General features: G+C 46.3%; 1 protein-coding gene and 1 long non-coding RNA gene across 7 annotated transcripts in view; one reads left to right on the forward strand and one right to left on the reverse strand.

Annotated features, from left to right (window-relative positions):
* FOXRED2 (FAD dependent oxidoreductase domain containing 2) overlaps positions 1–23,145 on the reverse strand; it is a 548,573-nt gene that overhangs the window by 518,867 nt on the left and 6,561 nt on the right. The gene's annotated exons all lie outside the window — the stretch shown is intronic.
* Positions 18,496–22,332, forward strand: LOC143788368 (uncharacterized). The gene is made up of 3 exons (XR_013218613.1): positions 18,496–18,558; positions 22,124–22,186; positions 22,284–22,332. It is a non-coding gene; the product is annotated as an uncharacterized LOC143788368 (long non-coding RNA).

Raw genomic sequence — 23,145 nt, forward strand, 5'->3', positions numbered from 1 at the left:
AGCTGATATTATCTGACAACACTTGTGTGCTGGACTCATGTAGAGTTCATAGGCGTTGGCATAGTAACTGGGTCTGACTGCGCTGTATACTGCGCGGCTCTGCGCTGTATGCTGCGGGGCTCTGCGCTGTATGCTGCGCGGCTCTGCGCTGTATGCTGCGGGGCTCTGCGCTGTATGCTGCGGGGCTCTGCGCTGTATGCTGCGGGGCTCTGCGCTGTATGCTGCGCAGCTCTGCGCTGTATGCTGCGCGGCTCTGCGCTGTATAATGCGCGGCTCTGCGCTGTATGCTGCGCGGCTCTGCGCTGTATGCTGCGCGGCTCTGCGCTGTATGCTGCGCGGCTCTGCGCTGTATGCTGCGCGGCTCTGTGCTGTATGCTGCGCGGCTCCGTGCTGTATGCTGCGCGGCTCTGCGCTGTATACTGCGCGGCTCTGCGCTGTATACTGCGCGGCTCTGCGCTGTATACTGCGCGGCTCTGCGCTGTATACTGCGGGGCTCTGCGCTGTATACTGCGGGGCTCTGCGCTGTATGCTGCGGGGCTCTGTGCTGTATACTGTAATAATAATAAGACTACAGATAGTGCTTTGAAATTGTGCTGTGCTGTCACTTTAAGAGCTGATATTATCTGACAAAACTGTGACCTGGTGGAGTTGGTAGGCGTTGGCATAGTAACTGTGTCTGACTGCGCTGTTGTGAATTTACCTTTTGGCTCCCTCTAGTGGCTACTAGTGATTTTACTCTGGGTATGTCTATCATCCCTTGTATGCTCACCTGGGTCGTTAGGTCAGGGGTGTTGCTATATAAGCTCCCTGGACCTTCAGTTCAATGCCTGGCAACGTTGATATCAGAGCTAATCTGTAGTGCTCTTGTCTACTGATCCTGGTTCCTGCGTGATTAAGCTAAGTCCGCTTTCTTGCTTTTTGCTATTTGTTTTTGTTTGCATTTTTGTCCAGCTTGTTCATTATCTGTATCCTTTCCTTGCTGGAAGCTCTAGGGAGGCTGGAGTTCTCCCCCCGGGCCGTTAGACGGTTCGGGGGTTCTTGAATCTCCAGTGTGGAATTTTGTTAGGGTTTTTGTTGACCATATAAGTTATCTTACTACATTCTGCTATTAGTAAGCGGGCCTCTCTTTGCTAAACCTAGTTCATCTCTGTGTTTGTCATTTCCTCTTACCTCACCGTTATTATTTGTGGGGGGCTTGTATCCTACTTTTGGGGTCTATTCTCTGGAGGCAAGAGAGGTCTTTGTTTTCCTCTTCTAGGGGTAGTTAGTCCTCCGGCTGGCGCGAGACATCTAGCGACCAACGTAGGCATGTTCCCCGGCTACTTCTAGTGTTGGCGTTAGGAGTAGATATATGGTCAACCCAGTTACCACTGCCCTATGAGCTGGATTTTTGTACTTCGCAGACTTGCTGATATCTCTGAGACCCTCGCCATTGGGGTCATAACACTGCGCATATCAATGAGCTAATCAGCCAGGTGGCATTTGGCAGTTAAGTTATTTTTAGAAATTGCCTCAGAAACCAGCCCATTTTAAACGTATAGGAAAATTTCCCTATTGAAATGCATTACAATGAGGGGAAAAAACATTTTCAAACGCAAATTGCGCCAAAACTACAAATCCGATCGACACGAAAAAAACTTAGCACACCTCTTGGGGACGCTGGCTTCGAAATGACACCTCACTGGAGTCTGTGAGTGAAGCGGTTCGGGCCGCATTACGTGCGGACTGAATAATAAGAACTAGATGGGTATTTCCTGAAGGAACTACAGATAGTGCTTTGGAATGGTGCCCGGGCTGCCCCTGCAAGACTTTCACACTTGGGTGCCCCTCAGGCGGTCCGATTTGGTGGGTTGGGTCAATCTGGGTCTGATTTTGTGGGCGGGGTAAATCTAGGTCCGATTCGGTGGGCGGGGTCACTTTTGGTCCGATTCTGTGGGCGCGGCCACTCTGGGTCCGATTCGGTGGGCGGAGCCACTCTGGGTCCGATTTGGTGGGCGGGGCACCTTAGGGACCAATTTGGTGGGTGGGGTCACTCGGTCCGATTTGGTGGGCTGGGCACCTCAGGGTCTGATTTGGTGGGCTGGGCACCTCAGGGTCCGATTTGGTGGGTGGGGTCACTCTGGGTCCGATTTGGTGGGCGGGGTCATTCTGGGCCCGATTTGGTGGAAGGGGTCACTCTGGGTCCGATTTGGTGGAAGGGGTCACTCTGGGTCTGATTTGGTGGAAGGGGTCACTCTGGGTCCGATTTGGTGGGCGGAGCCACTCTGGGTCCGATTTGGTGGGCGGGGTCACTCTGGGTCTGATTTAGGGGGTGGGGTCACTCTGGGTCCGATTTGGTGGGCCGGGCCCCTCGGGGTCCGATTTGGTGGGCCGGGCCTCTCGGGTTCCGAATTGGTGAGCGGGGTAATCTACTATCTAATTATCTAAGGGCACTTCCGTCTTTCTGTCTCACAACACCGCTACGTCATCATCTCGTGAGACCGCAATGCACTCTTGGGACCGGAGCGCGCAACAAGCATCGGGTACCGGCCACTCCAGGTGCAACAAGCATCGTGTACCGGCCACTCTAGGAGGTGCAACAACCATCAGATACCGGCCGCTCCAGGAGGTGAGTATGTAACTTTTTTATTTTAATTCTTTTTTTTTTTAACAGGGATATGCAGTATACTATGTGACTGGACAATATACTACGTGACTGGGCAGTATAACTACGTGGCTCTGCGCTGTATACTGCGTGGCTCTGTGCTGTATACTGCGTGGCTCTGCGCTGTATACTACGCGGCTCTGCGCTGTATACTACGCGGCTCTGCGCTGTATACTGCGTGGCTCTGCGCTGTGTACTGCGCGGCTCTGCGCTGTGTACTGCACGGCTCTGCGGTGTGTACTGCGCGGCTCTGCACTGTGTACTGCGCGTTCTGCGCTGTATACTGCGCGGCTCTGCGCTGTATACTGCGCAGCTCTGCGCGGCTCTGCGCTATATACTGCGTGGCTCTTCGCTGTATACTACGCGGCTCTGCGCTGTGTACTGCGCGGCTCTGCGCTGTGTACTGCGCGTGTCCGTGCTGTGTACTGCGCGTGTCTGCGCTGTATACTGCGGGGCTCTGCACTGTATACTGCGGGGCTCTGCGCTGTATACTACGCGGCTCAGCGCTGTATACTGCGCGGCTCTGCGCTGCATACTGCGTGGCTCTACGCTGCGTACTGCGCGGCTCTGCGCTGTATACTGGGTGGCTCTGCGCTGTGTACTGCGCGGCTCTGTGCTGTGTACTGTGCGGCTCTGCACTGTGTACTGCGCGGCTCTGCGCTGTGTACTGCGCGGCTCTGCGCTGTGTACTGCGCGGCTCTGCGCTTTATACTGTGCGGCTCTGCGCTCTGTACTGCGCGGCTCTGCGCTGTGTACTGCGCGGCTCTGCGCTTTATACTGCGCGGCTCTGCGCTTTATACTGCGCGGCTCTGCGCTGTGTACTGCGCGGCTCTGCGCTGTGTACTGCGCGGCTCTGCGCTGTGTACTGCACGGCTCTGCGCTGTGTACTGTGCGGCACTGCGCGGCTCTGCGCTGTGTACTGCGCGGCTCTGCGCTGTGTACTGCACGGCTCTGCGCTTTATACTGTGCGGCTCTGCGCTGTGTACTGCGCGGCTCTGCGCTGTGTACTGCACGGCTCTGCGCTTTATACTGTGCGGCTCTGCGCTGTGTACTGCACGGCTCTGCGCTGTGTACTGCGCGGCTCTGCGCTGTGTACTGCACGGCTCTGCGCTTTAAACTGCGCGGCTCTGCGCTGTGTACTGCACGGCTCTGCGCTGTGTACTGCGCGGCTCTGCGCTGTGTACTGCACGGCTCTGCGCTTTAAACTGCGCGGCTCTGCGCTGTGTACTGCACGGCTCTGCGCTGTGTACTGCGCGGCTCTGCGCTGTGTACTGCGCGGCTCTGCGCTGTGTACTGCGCGGCTCTGCGCTGTGTACTGCGCGGCTCTGCGCTGTGTACTGCGCGGCTCTGCGCTGTGTACTGCGCGGCTCTGCGCTTTATACTGTGCGGCTCTGCGCTCTGTACTGCGCGGCTCTGCGCTGTGTACTGCGCGGCTCTGCGCTTTATACTGCGCGGCTCTGCGCTTTATACTGCGCGGCTCTGCGCTGTGTACTGCGCGGCTCTGCGCTGTGTACTGCACGGCTCTGCGCTTTATACTGCGCGGCTCTGCGCTGTGTACTGCACGGCTCTGCGCTGTGTACTGCGCGGCTCTGCGCTGTGTACTGCACGGCTCTGCGCTTTAAACTGCGCGGCTCTGCGCTGTGTACTGCACGGCTCTGCGCTGTGTACTGCGCGGCTCTGCGCTGTGTACTGCGCGGCTCTGCGCTTTATACTGCGCGGCTCTGCGCTGTGTACTGCGCGGCTCTGCACTGTGTACTGTGCGGCTCTGCGCTGTGTACTGCACGGCTCTGCGCTTTATACTGCGCGGCTCTGCGCTGTGTACTGCACGGCTCTGCGCTGTGTACTGCGCGGCTCTGCGCTGTGTACTGCACGGCTCTGCGCTTTATACTGCGCGGCTCTGCGCTGTGTACTGCACGGCTCTGCGCTGTGTACTGCGCGGCTCTGCGCGGCTCTGCGCTTTATACTGCGCGGCTCTGCGCTGTGTACTGCGCGGCTCTGCGCTGTGTACTGCGCGGCTCTGCGCTGTGTACTGCACGGCTCTGCACTGTATACTGCGTGGCTGTGCAATATACTACGTGGACATGCATATTCTAGAATACCCGATGAGTTAGAATCGGGCCACAGTCTAATAATCATAAGACTACGGATAGTGGTTTGGAATTGTGCTGTACTGTCACTTTAAGAGCTGATATTATCTGACAAAACTTGTGACCTGGTGAGCTGATGTAGATTTCATATGAGTTGGCATAGTAACTGTGTCTGACTGCGCATATCAATGAGCTAATCAGCCAGGTGGCAGTTATTTTTAGAAATTGCCTCAGAAACCAGCCCATTATAAACATATAGGAAAATTTCTCCATTGAAACACATTGAAAGACTTTTTTCAAACACAAATTGCGCAAAAACTACAAATCCGATCGACACGAAAAATACTTAGCACACCTCTCAGGAACGCTGGCTTCGAAATGACACCTCACTGGAGTCTGTGAGTTTAGCGGTTCGGGCCGCATTACGTGCGGACTGAATAATAAGAATAAGAAGAAGTTTACCACGGTGGAATAACAGTATAGTGCTTTGTTCCAAAGCACTATAATAAGAAGTTTACCACGGTGGAATAACAGTATAGTGCTTTGTTCCAAAGCACTATAATAAGAATAAGAAGTTATCCACGGTGGAATAACAGTATAGTGCTTTGTTCCAAAGCACTATAATAAGAAGAAGAAGTTATCCACGGTGGAATAACAGTATAGTGCTTTGTTCCAAAGCACTATAATAAGAAGAAGTTATCCACGATGGAATAACAGTATAGTGCTTTGTTCCAAAGCACTATAATAATAAGAAGTTTACCACGGTGGAATAACAGTATAGTGCTTTGTTCCAAAGCACTATAAAGAAGTTTACCACGATGGAATAACAATATAGTGCTTTGTGCCAAAGCACTATAATAAGAAGAAGTTATCCACGATGGAATAACAGTATAGTGCTTTGTTCCAAAGCACTATAATAAGAAGTTATCCACGATCGAATAACAGTATAGTGCTTTGTTCCAAAGCACTATAATAAGAAGAAGTTATCCACGATGGAATAACAGTATAGTGCTTTGTTCCAAAGCACTATAATAAGAAGTTATCCACGATGGAATAACAGTATAGTGCTTTGTTCCAAAGCACTATAATAAGAAGTTATCCACGTTCGGATTACAATATACAGGTCCTTCTCAAAAAATTAGCATATAGTGTTAAATTTCATTATTTACCATAATGTAATGATTACAATTAAACTTTCATATATTATAGATTCATTATCCACCAACTGAAATTTGTCAGGTCTTTTATTGTTTTAATACTGATGATTTTGGCCTACAACTCCTGATAACCCAAAAAACCTGTCTCAATAAATTAGCATATTTCAACCGTCCAATCAAATAAAAGTGTTTTTTAATAACAAACAAAAAAACCATCAAATAATAATGTTCAGTTATGCACTCAATACTTGGTTGGGAATCCTTTGGCAGAAATGACTGCTTCAATGCGGCGTGGCATGGAGGCAATCAGCCTGTGACACTGCTGAGATGTTATGGAGGCCCAGGATGCTTCAATAGCGGCCTTAAGCTCATCCAGAGTGTTGGGTCTTGCGTCTCTCAACTTTCTCTTCACAATATCCCACAGATTCTCTATGGGGTTCAGGTCAGGAGAGTTGGCAGGCCAATTGAGCACAGTAATACCATGGTCAGTAAACCATTTACCAGTGGTTTTGGCACTGTGAGCAGGTGCCAGGAAGCATGAAGTGCTCCAAAATCTCCTGATAGCTAGCTGCATTGACCCTGCCCTTGATGAAACCCAGTGGACCAACACCAGCAGCTGACATGGCACCCCACACCATCACTGACTGGGTACTTGACACTGGACTTCAGGCATTTTGGCATTTCCTTCTCCCCAGTCTTCCTCCAGACTCTGGCACCTTGATTTCCGAATGACATGCAAAATTTGCTTTCATCAGAAAAAAGTACTTGGGACCACTTAGCAACAGTCCAGTGCTGCTTCTCTGTAGCCCAGGTCAGGCGCTTCTGCCGCTGTTTATGGTTCAAAAGTGGCTTTACCTGGGGAATGCGGCACCTGTAGCCCATTTCCTGCACACGCCTGTGCACGGTGGCTCTGGATGTTTCCACACCAGACTCAGTCCACTGCTTCCTCAGGTTCCCCAAGGTCTGGAATCGGTCCTTCTCCACAATCTTCCTCAGGGTCCGGTCACCTCTTCTCGTTGTACAGCGTTTTCTGCCACATTGTTTCCTTCCAACAGACTTACCATTGAGGTGCCTTGATACAGCACTCTGGGAACAGCCTATTTGTTGAGAAATTTCTTTCTGGGTCTTACCCTCTTGCTTGAGGGTGTCAATGATGGCCTTCTTGACATCTGTCAGGTCGCTAGTCTTACCCATGATGGGGGTTTTGAGTAATGAACCAGGCAGGGAGTTTTTAAAAGCCTCAGGTATCTTTTGCATGTGTTTAGAGTTAATTAGTTGATTCAGAAGATTAGGGTAATAGGTCGTTTAGAGAACCTTTTCTTGATATGCTAATTTATTGAGACAGGTTTTTTGGGTTATCAGGAGTTGTAGGCCAAAATCATCAGTATTAAAACAATAAAAGACCTGACAAATTTCAGTTGGTGGATAATGAATCTATAATATATGAAAGTTTAATTGTAATCATTACATTATGGTAAATAATGAAATTTAACACTATATGCTAATTTTTTGAGAAGGACCTGTAGTGCTTTGTTCCAAAGCACTATAATAATAATAATAAGTTTACCACGGTGGAATAACAGTATAGTGCTTTGTTCCAAAGCACTATAAAAAATTGTTGGCAATTATCAAGACACACTCAATAAAGGAGTGGTTCTGCAGGTGGGGACCACAGACCACATCTCAGTACCAATGCTTTCTGCCTGATGTTTTGTTCACTTTTGAATGCTGGTTGTGCTTTTACACACGTGGTAGCATGAAACAGATTATACAGGTAGTGCAGCTCATCCAGGATGGCACATCAATGCGAGCTGTGGCAAGGTTTGCTGTGTCTGTCAGCATAGTGTCCAGAGGCTGGAGGCGCTACCAGGAGATAGGCCAGTACACCAGGAGATAGGCCAGTACACCAGGAGACGTGGAGGGGGTCGTAGAAGGGCAACAACCCAGCAGCAGGAAGGCTACCTCAGCCTTTGTGTAAGGAGGAACAGGAACACTGCCAGTGCCCGGCAAAATGACCTCCAGCAGGCCACAAATGTGCATGTGTCTGCACAAACGGTTAGAAACCAACTCCATGAGGATGGTCTGAGTGCCCGACGTCCACAGATGGGGGTTGTGCTCACAGCCCAACACCGTGCAGGACGCTTGGCATTTGCCACAGCACACCAGGATTGGCAAATTCGCCACTGGCGCCCTGTGCTCTTCACAGATGAAAGCAGGTTCATACTGAGCACCTGTCAAACGTGACAGAGTCTGCAGACGCCGTGGAGAGCGAGCTGCTGCCTGCAACATCCTTCAGCATGACCGGTTTGGCAGTGGGTCAGTAACGGTGTGGGGTGGCATTTCTTTGGAGGGCCGCACAACCCTCCATGTGCTCGCCAGAGGTAGCCTGACTGCCATTAGGTACCGAGATGAGATTTTCAGACCCCTTGTGAGACCATATGCTGGTGCTGTTAGCCCTGGGTTCCTTCTCATGAGGGACAATGCCAGACCTCATGTGGCTGGAATGTATCAGCAGTTCCTGCAAGATGAAGGTATTGAAGTTATGGACTGGCCTGCCTGTTCCCCAGACCTGAATCCGATTGAACACATCTGAGAAATCATGTCTAGTACCATCCACCAACCTTATGTTGCACCACAGACTGTCCAGGAGTTGGTGGATGCTTTAGTCCAGGTCTGGAAGGAGATCCCTCAGGAGACGATCTGCCGCCTCATCAGGAGAATGCTCTGGCGTTGTAGGGATATCCATAAATATTGGAGCAGTTCAGCAGTTCATAGATAAGGAGTGTGAATGTTTTATTGTCCTCTGATTGGGGTCTGGTTTTACGTTATGGTGACCCCCACATAGTCTGAGGAGCAAATTCCTTAGTTGATGTAAAAAGACATAAATCCATGCGAAACATTCATTCCTGCACTGGGAGTGTCAAAGGTGATCATCAGCTTATATTCCCAGATACTTCTGTCTCGCTGAGATTTGAAGTTACCTTTCCTTGCAACCAGAAAAAATGTAAAACCTGTCCATTTATAATGACCACGGACAACATAAAGATCCCCAATTCACATCAGGTCTAAAAGATCCCAGGTACTGTTAGCTGCATCAGTTCAAATGTGGTGTACATAATTATATGTACCAAATGTCCAACTGGGGGTCTGTATGTAGGGGAGACAGGGCAGAAACTGAGAACAAGGATGAACTCTCATCGCCACACAATAAGAGAAAAAAAGAATGGATCTACCTGTGGCAATACATTTTTGTCTCCCCGATCAAAGCATTATGGATATGAAATGACTTGTATTAACCCCTTCCTGACATCGGACGTACTATCCCGTCGAGGTGGGGTGGGCCAGTATGACCACCGACGGGATAGTACGTCATCACCGATCAGCGGCGCTCACGGGGGGAGCGCTGCCGATCGCGGCCGGGTGTCAGCTGCATATCGCAGCTGACATCCGGCACTATGTGCCAGGAGCGGTCACGGACCGCCCCCGGCACATTAACCCCCGGCACACCGCGATCAAACATGATCGCGGTGTACCGGCGGTATAGGGAAGCATCGCGCAGGGAGGGGGCTCCCTGCCGGCTTCCCTGAGACCCCCAGAGCAATGCGATGTGATCGCGTTGCTCCGAGGGTCTCCTACCTCCCTCCTCGCCGCAGGTCCCGGATCCAAGATGGCCGCGGCATCCGGGTCCTGCAGGGAGGGAGGTGGCTTACCGAGTGCCTGCTCAGAGCAGACACTTGGTAAGCCTGCAGCCCTGCACAGCAGATCGCAGATCTGGCAGAGTGCTGTGAACACTGCCAGATCAATGATCTGTGATGTCCCCCCCGGGACAAAGTAAAAAAGTAAAAAAAAAATTCCCCACATGTGTGTAAAAAAAAAAATATATATATATATCCTAAATAAAGAAAAAAAAAAAATATTATTCCCATAAATACATTTATTTATCTAAATAAAAAAAAAAAACAATAAAAGTACACATATTTAGTATCGCCGCGTCCGTAACGACCCAACCTATAAAACTGCCCCACTAGTTAACCCCTTCAGTAAACACCGTAAGAAAAAAAACAAAAAACGAGGCAAAAAACAACGCTTTATTATCATACCGCCGAAAAAAAAGTGGAATAACACGCGATCAAAAAGACTGATGTAAATAACCATGGTACCACTGAAAACGTCATCTTGTCCCGCAAAAAACGAGCTGCCATACAGCATCATCAGCAAAAAAATAAAAAAGTTATAGTCCTGAGAATAAAGCGATACCAAAATAATTATTTTTTCTATAAAATAGTTTTTATCGTATAAAAGCGCCGAAACATAAAAAAATGATATAAATGAGATATCACTGTAATCGTACTGACCCGACGAATAAAACTGCTTTATCAATTTTACCAAACGCGGAACAGTATAAACGCCTCTCCCAAAAGAAATTCATGAATAGCAGGTTTTTGGTCATTCTGCCTCACAAAAATCGGAATAAAAAGCGATCAAAAAGGGTCACGTGTCCGAAAATGTTACCAATAAAAACGTCAACTCGTCCCGCAAAAAACAAGACCTCACATGACTCTGTGGAGCAAAATGTGGAAAAATTATAGGTCTCAAAATGTGGAGACGCAAAAACTTTTTTGCTATAAAAAGCGTCGCTGGTTTCACACTTGCGTTTTTGTCTGCAGCGTTTTTTGCACAAAAAAACGCATGCTTTTTTTCCCTATATTTAACATTGAAAACGCGGAATGGTATAAACGCCTCCCCCAAAAGAAATTCATGAATAGCTGATCGGAATAAGAAGCGATCAAAAAATGTCACGTGTCCGAAAATGTAACCAATAAAAACGTCAACTCGTCTCGCAAAAAACAAGATCTCACATGACTCTGTGGACTCAAATATGGAAAAATTACAGCTCTCAAAATGTGGTAACCCAAAAAATATTTTTTGCAATGAAAAGCGTCTTTCAGTGTGTGACGGCTGCCAATCATAAAAATCCGCTAAATAACCCGCTATAAAAGTAAATCAAACCCCCCTTCATCACCCCCTTAGTTAGGGAAAAATAAAAAAAATAAAAAATGTATTTATTTCCATTTTCCCATTAGGGTTAGGGTTAGGGCTAGAGTTAGGACTAGAGTTAGGGTTGGGGCTAAGGTTAGGGCTAGGGTTAGGGCTAGGGTTGGGGCTAGGGTTAGGGCTAGTGTTAGGGCTAGTGATAGGGCTAGTGATAGGGCTAGGGTTAGGGCTAGGGTTAGGGCTAGGGTTGGGGCTACAGTTAGGGTTGGGGCTAAAGATAGGGTTAGGGTTTGGATTACATTTACGGTTGGGAATAGGGTTGGGTGTGTCTGGGTTAGAGGAGTGGTTAGGGTTACTGTTGGGATTAGGGTAAGGGGTGTGTTTGGATTAGGGTTTCAGTTATAATTGGGGGGTTTCCACTGTTTAGGCACATCAGGGGCTCTCCAAACGGGACATGGCATCCGATCTGAATTCCAGCCAATTCTGCGTTGAAAAAGGAAAACAGTGCTCCTTCCCTTCAGAGCTCTCCCGTGTGCCCAAACAGGGGTTTACCCCAACATATGGGGTATCAGCGTACTCAGGACAAATTGGACATCATCTGTTGGGGTCCAATTTCTCCTGCTACCCTTGGGAAAATACAAAACTGGGGGCTAAAAAATCATTTTTGTGAGAAAAAAAAAATTTTTTATTTTCACGGCTCTGCGTTATAAACTGTAGTGAAACACTTGGGGGTTCAAAGTTCTCACAACACATCTAGATAAGTTCCTTGGGGGGGTCTAGTTTCCAATATGGGGTCAATTGTGGGGGGTTTGTACTGTTTGGGAACATCAGGGGCTCTGCAAATGCAACGTGACGCCTGCAGACCAATCCATTTAAGTCTGCATTCCAAATGGCGCTCCTTCCCTTCCGAGCTCTGTCATGCGCCCAAACAGTGGTTCCCCCCCACATATGGGGTATCAGCGTACTCAGGACAAATTGGACAACAACGTTTGGGGTCCAATTTATCCTGATACCCTTGTGAAAATACAAAACTGGGGGCTAAAAATCATTTTTGTGAAAAAAAAAGGAATTTTTATTTTCACGGCTCTGCGTTATAAACTGTAGTGAAACACTTGGGGGTTCAAAGCTATCAAAACACATCTAGATAAGTTCCTTAGGGGGTCTACTTTCCAAAATGGTGTCACTTGTGGGGGTTTTTAATGTTTAGGCACATCAGGGGCTCTCCAAACGCAACATGGCATCCCATCTTAATTCCAGTCAATTTTGCCTTGAAAAGTAAAATAGCGCTCCTTCCCTTCCGAGCTCTGCTATGCGCCCAAACAGTGGTTTACCCCCACATATGGGGAATTGTCGTACTCAGGACAAATTGCACAACAACTTTTGCGGTCTAATTTCTTCTCTTACCCTTGGGGAAATAAAAAAATGGGGGCGAAAAGATCATTTTTGTGAAAAAATATGATTTTTTATTTTTACGGCTCTGCATTATAAACTTCTGTGAAGCACTTGTTGGGTCAAAGTGCTCAACACACATCTAGATAAGTTCCTTAAGGGGTCTACTTTCCAAAATGGTGTCACTTGTGGGGGGTTTCAATGTTTAGGCACATCAGGGGCTCTCCAAATGCAACATGGCGTCCCATCTCAATTCCAGTCAATTTTGCATTGAAAAGTCAAATGGCGCTCCTTTCCTTCCGAGCTCTGCCATGCACCCAAACAGTGGTTTACCCCCACATATCGGGTATCAGCGTACTCAGGACAAATTGTACAACAAAGTTTGGGGTCTATTTTCTCCTGTTACCCTTGGTAAAATAAAACAAATTGGAGCTGAAATAAATTTTGTGTGAAAAAAAGTTAAATGTTTATTTTTATTTAAACATTCCAAAAATTCCTGTGAAACACCTGAAGGGTTAATAAACTTCTTGAAAGTGGTTTTGAGTACCTTGAGGGGTGCAGTTTTTAGAATGGTGTCACACTTGGGTATTTTCTATCATATAGACCCCTCAAAATGACTTCAAATGAGATGTGGTCCCTAAAAAAAAATGGTGTTGTAAAAATGAGAAATTGCTGGTCAACTTTTAACCCTTATAACTCCGTCACAAAAAAAAAATTTTGGTTCCAAAATTGTGATGTAAAGGAGACATGTGGGAAATGTTACTTATTAAGTATTTTGCGTGACATATGTCTGTGATTTAAGGGCATAAAAATTCAAAGTTGGAAAATTGCGAAATTTTCTAAATTTTCGCCAAATATTCGTTTTTTTCACAAATAAACGCAAGTTATATCGAAGAAATTTTACCACTATCATGAAGTACAATATGTCACGAGAAAACAATGTCAGAATCGCCAAGATCCGTTAAAGCGTTCCAGAGTTATAACCTCATAAAGGGACAGTGGTCAGAATTGTAAAAATTGGCCCGGTCATTAACGTGCAAACCACCCTTGGGGGTGAAGGGGTTAAAAGGTAACTTCAAATCTCAGCAAGACAGATGGATCTTGGAATATAAGCTGATGATGACCTTTGACACTATCAGTGCAGGAATGAGTGCTTCACATGGATTTATCTCTTTCTACATCAACTAAGGAGTTTGCTCCTCAGACCATGTGGGGTCACCATAACATAGAACCAGACCTCAATCAGAGGACAATAAAACATTCACACTCCTTATCTATGAACTGCTGAAGTGCTCAAATATTTATGGACATAACTGTTTATCACTCACATAATAGTAATTCTGCTTAACCTCACCTGTCTTATTTATGACATTTTTCTGTGCTGTGTTGTGCATAAATATGTGATTCTTCAGAATTTGTATTAGTCTTTGCCTGATGAAGAGACCCGAGTAGTCTCGAAAGCTTGCAATTTGTTACCATCTTTAAAAGGTATGAACCACTGAGGACTCTCAATTCTAAATATTTTTCTATTATTTAGGTGGAACCACATAAAAAAAAGATAAACTACATCCATTTGCTCTAAAGTTGTGTGAATAAAGCTATTCTACAACACACTTCTACAACACACTGCTCTTGGATAGTACAAACTTTGGCCGCAGGGCGCAGATACCAAGCAGCGAATATTATCGTCAGTACTGTTCTATGCAAGTTTTATTTATGTTCTGTACGAGGCTGAAGTTGGTTCCTTATTCATCAGTTTCCTAGTCGGCAATTTTTTATTTTCTGTTTTTTATATGTTTAACAACAAAAATAAGCATCACAATAATAACATACAACACAGCGAGGTGCCCTGATGTGAATACACTTAAACAGCTATAAAAATTATAAAACTGGCATAAAAATGGGCATCAAAGTGGGCACCGAAGGGAGTTAATCAAAGTGTTAAATTACTTTGGGCCACTGATATCACACTGCTGACATATAGAACAGGGAAACCAGGTCTCTTCAGTCTGGCCCAAATGGGTTCTGGGCATCAGAACTGGCATCAAAGTGGGCAGTCAATTTTGGCCATTTGAATAAGTAACTGGTGTTTTAAGGGGTTAAATGACTTTAGCCACTGATCTCACACTAAGAATACATAGATAGTGATGCCCCATATCAAACCTAGGTCTGTTAGCCTGGCCCAAATGGGTTCTGGGCATCAGAACTGACATCAAAGTGGGCAAACGGCCCATTTTAACAGATTTGAATAAGTAACTGATGTTTTTAAGGGGTTAAATGCCTGTGAAACACATCACAGTGCAGACATATAGAACAGGGAGCCCCACATCAAAACCAGGCCTCTTCAGCCTGGCCCGAATGGGTTCTGGGCATCAGAACTGGCATCAAAGTGGGCAAACAGACGATTTTGCTCAGATTTGAATAAGTAACTGATGTTTTTAAGGGGTTAAATGACCTTGGGCCAGTGATCTCACTCTAAGAATACATAAATAATGATGGCCCGCATCAAATCCAGGTCCTTCCAGCCTGGCCCAAATGGGTTCTGGGCATCATAACTGGCATCAAAGTTTGCATACAGCCCATTTTCTCAGATTTGAATAAGTAACTGATGTTTTTAAGGGGTTAAATGACCTTGGGCCAGTGATCTCACACTAAGAATACATAGATAGTGATAGCCCGCATCAAACCCAGGTCCTTCCACCTGGCATAAATGGGTTCTGGGCATCAGAACTGGTATCAAAGTGGGCAAACAGCCCATTTTCACAGAATTGAAAATGGATCTGATGTTTTTAAGGGGTTAAATGACTTTGAAAATCGTCTGTTTGCCCACTTTGATGCCAATTCCGGTGCCCAGAACCCTTTTGGGCCAGGCTAACAGGACCTGGGTTTGATGCAGGGCATCAATATCTATGTGTTTTAGGTGTGACATCAGTGGCCCAAAGTCATTTAACCCCTTAAAAACATCAGTTATGCAGTTATGTAATCAAATCTGTGAAAATGGCCTGTTAGACCACGTTGATGCCAATTCTGATGCCCAGAACCCAATTGGGCCAGGCTAGAGGGACCTGGGTTTCATGCAGGGCATCAGTATCTGTGTATTCTTAGTGTGAGATCAGTGACCCAATGTCATTTATCCCCCTTGAAAAAACACTTGCTTATTCAAATCTGTGAAAATGGGCTGTTTGCCCAATTTGATGCCAGTTCGGATGCCAAGAACCCATTTGTGTTAGGCTGGAAGGACCTGGGTTTGATGCAGTGCATCACTATCTATGTATTCTTAGTGTGATATCAGTGGCCCAAAGTAATTTAATCCCTTAAAAACATCACTTAGGCTACTTTCACACTTCCGTCTTATGGCGCAAGTCGCAATGCGTCGTTTTGGAGAAAAAACGCATCCTGCAAAGTTGCCCGCACGATGCGTTTTTTCTCCATGGACTTGCATTAGCGACGCATTGCGACGGATTGCCACACGTCGCATCCGTCGTGCGACGGATGCTTCGTGATTTGGCGGACCGTCGGCACAAAAAAAGTTTCATGTAACTTTTTTTGTGCGTCGAGTCCGCCATTTTCGACCGAGCATGCGCGGCCGAAACTCCGCCCCCTCCTCCCCGGACTGCGGAATGGGCAGAGGATGTGTTGTAAAACTGCATCCGCTGCCCACGTCTTGCAGTTATTTCACAGCGTCCGTCGGTACGACGCATTGCGACGGGCCCGTACCGACGGAAGTGTGAAAGTAGCCTTATTCAAATCGGTGAAAATGGGCTGTATGTCCACTTTGATGCCAATTGTGATGCCAAAAAACCATTTGGGCCAGGCTGAAGAGACCTTGTTTTGATGTGGGGCTCCGTGTTCTATATGTATGCACTGTGGTATCAGTGACCCAAAGGCATTTAAAAACATCTGTTACTTATTCAAATATGTGAAAATGGGCTGTTTGCCCACTTTGATGCCAGTTCTGGTGCCCAGAACCCATTTGGGCCAGGCTAGAGGGACCTGGGTTTGATACGAGTCATCACTATCTGTGTATTCGAAGTGTGAGATCAGTGGCCCAAAATCATTTAAAGGGCACCTGTCACCCCGTTTTTTCAGTATGAGATAAAAATACTGTTAAATAGGGCCTGAGCTGTGCATTACAACAGTGTATTTTGTGGACCCCGATTCCCCACCTATGCTGCCAAAATACGTTACCAAAGTAGCCGTTTTCGCCTGTCAATCAGGCTGGTCTGGTCAAAAGGGCGTGGTGTCTTCCCCCAGATCTTGCTTAGTTTTCCGTTGGTGGCGTAGTGGTTTGCGCATGCCCAAGGTCCCGAATCCACTGCACAGGGGAGTTAAAAGAGCGCGATGTGCACTATTTCATTGGTGATTGGTGGGGGCGGCCATCTTCCTTTGGCCGCGCGTGCGCAGAAGCGGCGCTCTGCTGGCCGCGGCTTCAGGAAAATGGCCGCGGAATGCCGCGCGTGCGCAGCTGGAGATCGCGGCGGCCATTTTCCTGAAGCAGAGTTCGCATCTCTGCTTCAGGAAAATGGCCGCCGCGATCTCCATCTGCGCACGCGCGGCATCCCGCGGCCATTTTCCTGAAGCCGCGGCCAGCAGAGCGCCGCTTCTGCGCACGCGCGGCCAAAGGAAGATGGCCGCCCCCACCGATCACCAATGAAATAGTGCACATAGCGCTCTTTTCACTCCCCTGTGCAGTGGATTCGGGACCTTGGGCATGCGCAAACCACTACGCCACCAACGGAAAACTAAGCAAGATCTGGGGGAAGACACCACGCCCTTTTGACCAGACCAGCCTGATTGACAGGCGAAAACGGCTACTTTGGTAACGTATTTTGGCAGCATAGGTGGGGAATCGGGGTCCACAAAATACACTGTTGTAATGCACAGCTCAGGCCCTATTTAACAGTATTTTTATCTCATACGGAAAAAACGGGGTGACAGGTGCCCTTTAACCCCTTAAAAACACCAGTTACTTATTCAAATGGCCAAAATCGACTGTCTGCCCACTTTGATGCCAGTTCTGATGCCCAGAACCCATTTGGGTCAGGCTAGAGGGACCTGGGTTTGATGCAGGGCATCATTATCTGTGTTTTTTAAGTGTCAGATCAGTGGCCCAAAGTAATTTAACCCCTTAAAAACATCAGTCACTTTTTAAAATTTGTGAAAATCAATAGTTTTCCCACTTTGATGCCAGTTCTGATGCCCAGAACCCATTTGGGCCAGGCTGGAGATACTTGGGTTTGATGTGGGGCGCCCCGTTCTATATGTCTGCAGTGTGAGATCAGTGGCCCAAAGTAATTTACCGTAATCCTTTCTTCAACGCTGCTTGGTGCCCACTTTGATGCCTTTTTTGTGCCAGTTTTATCGTTTTTGTAGCTGTTCTTAAGTGTATTCACATCAGGGCACCTCACTGCATTGTGTTTTATTATTGTGATGCTTATTTTTTGTTGTTAAATGTATAAAAAAACACAAAAGAAAAAAATTGCCGAATAAGAAACCAACTTCAGCTCCGAATAAGAAACTGAAGGAAAAGGCTGATTTCTCACATCAATTTTTTGCTGTCAGGCTCAATCCAGCAAATTTTGAAAAAAAAAGGATCCGGCGAATGATGCCGCTGGATCCGTTTTTTTCCCATAGACTTGTATTAGCAACGGATTGTGCCGGATGGCCACACATTTCACCCTTCGTTCGCCGGATCTGGTGAAAATTGTTGATGCGGCGGTGGGGGGGGGAAAAAAAAAAGGGACAAAGTTACGTTTTTTTTGTCTCCGGCGAAAAAACGGACAACGCCAAATCCGGCGTTTGATAGAATGGAAGCCTATGAGCGCCGGATCTGCCACATGACGGAATCCAGCGCCGGATTCCCCTTTTTTAACTGTACATGCTTAGATACAATTGCCCAGCCCCCAATTAGGAAAGGTGTATATAAATTATTCTAATAGAGCTTCTCTCATCCATTTACCAGCCAGCAAGCAAGGCACAGCCAGCCTGAGACGGAGCAGCCAGCCTGAGCAAAAACCTGCCAGCCAGAGCAAAAATCTGCCAGCGTCTACCAGGCCAGCCACAGCCTACCATGCCAGCTAGCGACTTCCAGGTCAGCCAGCCAGCCACAGCCTTCCAGGTCAGCCAGCCAGCCACAGCCTTCCAGGTCAGCCAGCTAGCCACAGCCTTCCAGGTCAGCCAGCCAGCCACAGCCTTCCAGGTCAGCCAGCCACCGCCTTCCAGACCACCAGCCAGCTAAACAATATCTTCTTCTGGGAGCCCTCCCCAGCGTCGTCAGCGCAGTGAGGTAAATATTCTTTTTGGTGATGTTCACGTAATATAAATTATTAATATATAATTTTTTGTATAACAGGAAGCTGATGCATGAGAGGTGCTTCCAGAAGGAGACAAACGGGATGGAGCAATACCCGGAGGGACCTCGCAATTGGTAAGTTTCTTACATGCATCGCAGAACCACATCATCACAGTACACACAACACATAAGCCTACATCCAAGCACATATTTTTTTTGTTTGTTTTTTAGTCTTCCAATTCTGGGGCTCGATCAAGAGGTCCTCAAAGCGCCTCTCAGGGTCGTCGGCGTGAGCGTCAGGGAGGTTGCCATTGAGTACCTTTTTTTTCCCATTTCATGTTGAGGATTTCAGTGTAATGTTTTTGTTTTTTTTTTCTTTTTTTAACAGGCTTCAAATCATGCTCCTGACTCGAATGGTGAGGAGGCCGGTCTAGACATCGACCTCCTCATCGATCTAATCCGAGAGCCGATGTGGAATATGGGGGACCGCTGCCACGCAGATCTTGGTGGGACCCGTTGGCTCTGGGAGGAAGTTTGCAATGAAGTTGTGGACCACTGGTAGGACCTTGATGTTCGGGCCCAGAATCAAGCGCGTAAGTATTAACAGTTCAGTTATGTTGCTGGATGTAATGTGTTGTATACTAACCAATTTGTGCTTTCACTTTACAGGGGAAAGAGTTATCAAGCGGTGGCGGTCAATCAGGGATCGCTTCAAGAAGGAATTCAACAAAGAGATGCAGGAGCAAGTATAAGTATGCAAGAGCCCTGTCGTTCCTCCAGTCAACGATTGTGAGCAGAAGGTAAACATTCCCCACCCCATTTACTAAGTAAAAATGTTTACATGTGTAACCTTTTTTTTGTTTGTTTCAGTCAGGGCCAAGCAATAACAATATATTAATTATATTTTTTGTTACTTTGTTCCACAGCACCGTCTGCAGCATTTGGGAGCCTGCAGCATTGAACCCTTCTGAAGAGATCCCACAGGAGTTCACCACCAGGGACCACTTCAACAGTCCTGACCCATCTGCACCTTCCCAGCCTTCTCTCACATCTGGTCCCTCGATCCCATCCACCAACGCTGGAGCATCGTGGCCGACTTCATAACATGAAGCTGCTGGTGAGGATATAGCTTTTCCTTTACCCCACCCCTCTGACACTGCTGCCACCTCTAGAGCACCTGTGGGTTCTGGGCGGCAGCGCCAGAGGGGTCAGGAAAAGAGCTATGCGCCAGAGTTCTTGCATCTGAATACAGCCTTCCAGAAAAACTGTTGTCTGAGCAAATGACTGCAGGATTTAATTTGCTCAGCAACAGTATTCTTGAGTTGCACACACGTCTCGATAGGATGCATTCAGATGCAAGTAAATCGCCAAATCACTCCTTTTTCCAGGCAGTACTCAAGTGCATGGACAAGCTATCTCCTGATCAGCAGATGCATGTAATGCAAGCCTGCCAGTTTACCCTAGCACATATTACCTCCCAAGCCTCTCCACACGCCACGGTAGTTCCTACCGCACCTGCCCCCTCTTCAGCCACTGTCCCTCTGCCCCCTCCTATACAGTACCAGCCTCAAGCACCATACCAGCATCCTGCAACATACCAGTTCCCAACCACATCATCTGTGCCTCAACTCCCTGCCCACTACCACCAGTCTCTTTCCACACCCATCATGCCCCAAACACAACCCTTTTCTCCCCCCCCCCCACCTCTTCTGCCTCCCAATCCCTCCACTGCACCCCTCAAAACTTCCAAATTCCCATCTCTACTCCCGGTTTTATGTCCACATGTTCTCTTTCTTTCTCCACCCCTTCACCTTCTGTTTTACCTAATGATCCGTCACCACCACCACATTCCTAGGAGAGCAACAGAAAGAACCATGCATATAGAGTGCACTCCCAAAATATAATCAAATTACAAAAATGCAAAATTTATTGAAAAAGACAGTGAAAACAGTAAAAACATGTTAAAACACAAACAACAACACTGCTGGTCCCATAATAAATCAGCATATAAAGATGACCTTAAGGCACAATAATATATAAATGATACCACATATATGCACAAAAAATGGCTTGTTCTTATATGAATATACACAATAAGGCAATAGGTATAGTCTGGGTGTCCCCAGAAAACCATATAGTGGTGGGGTACCCCTGTATAGGTAAGGGAGCAAATGCTAGCTATAGGGACCCAATAAGCCCAAAAAAATTTAACCGCAGAAAATAAGCATAAACCATCTAAGAAGCAACCCCTATGTGTGAGGAAACAAGGCTACAGATATAATAGAAATATCAGTCCAATAAATAGTATGGAGATGCTTAGGGTTCACATGCCATCAAATGAAGGAATAAGGGGGAAAAAAAAAAAACCTATGCCAAAGGGTTAAGCGGAGAGGCTGTATGTAGAAAATAGATCACCAAGTCAGGCGGTCCAGTACGTGGCGTCAGCCGTCAAGAGATAGAGGGAGAAAGTGTCCCGGGACCAAAACAGTGTGGGGGGAGCAACCACATTCCTCTCTCCACACTCCCACTATCGAAGTGTCCCAATCTGACAGCCCCTCCAGTATTAGCTCCATCCCACACTTCATAAACGTATATATTTATATAAGTTATAAATAAAAAAAAAAATTGGTTTAAAAATTTGTGTGTTTCATTTATTTAATTATAAGGTTTAATAAGGTATAATTATAAGGTACAATACTTTGGCTAAAAGCAAGGTACAATACTTTGGGTAAAACAAGGTCCATGACAATTTTTTCAAACGCTATCATCCTGCCAGTCTACTCTTCCTTGAGGTGAAATACAGTATTCAGCAAATGTGTCCCTCATTCTGGAAACTGACACAGAACTTCTATAAGAAATGTTGTGATAATCAGGCAAGGTGTTTTTTTCAAAGTTGTCATCAATGGCAATCTGTTCCTTGCATATTACGAAATTGTGCAGGACCACACAAGCTTTCACCACCTCGCCAACAGTGTCAGTCTTCAGGTTTATAGTGGTCAAGAGAACTCACCATTTGGCTGTTAGCGCTATGTGAACCTAGCCTAGGTGAGTCCGTCTAACGGACACATTTTAAAGTAGTTAAAACGCAATGTAACGGACATTGTAACGCACCCATAGACTTGCATTGTCTGACGCATGCCAAAATTGGCATGCGTTTGTCACATTACGTTTTTTTATGACGGACCTTGGAACGCGGCTTGCAGCGTTTTCGGGTCCGGTCAAGCTAACGCAAGACTAACGGAGGCGTTAATTATGCCATTGAAGGCAATTGCAAACGCAGCCAGACGCAAATCCGGTGAAATTCCCAAATAAATCCATACGTTTGAATTGCGTTTGAGCGTTGTCCATGTGGACATGTGACAGGAAATATGATTTCAGCCATTTTGGAGGACAGACACTACTACACAGTTTCCTGACGCCTGCAGCACATTGTGAGAGTGTATTGCAAGGGATCAGAGGCAATGCAAGTACAATTCAATGTATATCTCAGTATACATCATGGGAGTGTGTAGTGCCCATCGGATGTGTGTTTACAATTTATTGTTTTGTTTGCACACAGATGTCGGATAGTGAGTCAAGCAGCAGCAGCAGCAGGGTGTCTGCCGTGTTTTCCTCCCAATCGGTAGGCATGCACTTTAAAAAGCCACAATAATGTTGTTGTTTGTCATTCCAGTGTATTGAGGCAAGCACGTGTATAATCATGTTTTTATTGTAAATAGGAGTCATCGGAGCCCGAGGCTGCTACGCCCCCCCCCCCCCCAAAGAAACAGGCAAAAGCGACAAAGGTACATGGCACACATTTATTGTTTTTCATGTATAAAATTAATTGATACAAGAATTGTAATTTTTTTTTTTTCTTTACATAGGTTGGTGAACAAGGAGGACAGAGAAAAAAAAAAAAAAACAGCCACGCCGCCTGTCGTCGCCACACCTACCAGCGGTACATATCATGCTATTAATGTTCCTTTTTTGCTACAACAACAAAAAAAAACCTTTTCCATGTTTTTTGTTATTTTTTTTTTTATTTAAAAATCTACTATCTATCCACTATCTATCAACAATCTATCCACTATCTACTATCAATCAAGCTATCCACGATTTATGTACTATCCATCCACTATATATCTATGAACTATATATCAACTAACTATCTGTCTATCTATCTATTCATCCAGTGACATTTAACGTTTTGTGTTTACATAGTCCAAGCCGCCCACCAAAAAAAAAAGGATTGTGGTTGACGAAGAGCCCTTGGATATTCATAACGAGACGCTGATCAATTTAGTGGAAGCCAATCCATCTATATGGGACCAAAGCAACAGCTCCCACCACGACATAGTCAAAAACAGGAAGTTGTGGGATAAAATTATATGCCATTTTGACCCACGATACATGGAGAAGTCGGCATCCTCAAAGAAAAAAATTGGTAAATATTGTTGAACTTAACTGGCAAAATGTGAAGATTGCAAACAGTCAAATACAAAAGCAACTGAAAACTTAAAAAAAAACAAAAAAAAAACTATCCAGTATCTATTTATCCACTATATCTATCCACTATTTATCAAACATCTATCTAACAAC

This window comes from Ranitomeya variabilis, chromosome 8 (assembly GCF_051348905.1).
Source record: "Ranitomeya variabilis isolate aRanVar5 chromosome 8, aRanVar5.hap1, whole genome shotgun sequence".
In the NCBI taxonomy this organism is placed as follows: domain Eukaryota; kingdom Metazoa; phylum Chordata; class Amphibia; order Anura; family Dendrobatidae; genus Ranitomeya; species Ranitomeya variabilis.